The following is a 265-nucleotide window of genomic DNA, read 5'->3' on the forward strand; positions in this document are numbered from 1 at the left end:
GGCTGGGTGGGGGGGGGGTGGGGGGGGGGGGGGGGGGGCAAGAGTGAAGATGGGGGTTATCTGGCTAAAATAATGAAGATCCATTACATCATTACATCCAAACCGGAAAGGCCGAAGGGTTGGCCAGATTACTAAGCTGTGAACATGCAATTTAATGGGAATATAGAGAAAACAGAAGAGGTGACATGTTGAGAGGTGACATGTTGATAGAATGGGCGGAATATTGACCATCATAAAGGGAGAGCTGGGGGAGGGGAGGGAAAAT

General features: G+C 50.2%; 1 protein-coding gene across 1 annotated transcript in view; it reads left to right on the forward strand.

Annotated features, from left to right (window-relative positions):
- SELE (selectin E) overlaps positions 1-265 on the forward strand; it is a 30,397-nt gene that overhangs the window by 27,417 nt on the left and 2,715 nt on the right. The gene's annotated exons all lie outside the window — the stretch shown is intronic.

Source organism: Myotis brandtii, unplaced genomic scaffold (assembly GCF_000412655.1).
Source record: "Myotis brandtii unplaced genomic scaffold, ASM41265v1 scaffold1460, whole genome shotgun sequence".
In the NCBI taxonomy this organism is placed as follows: Eukaryota; Metazoa; Chordata; class Mammalia; order Chiroptera; family Vespertilionidae; genus Myotis; species Myotis brandtii.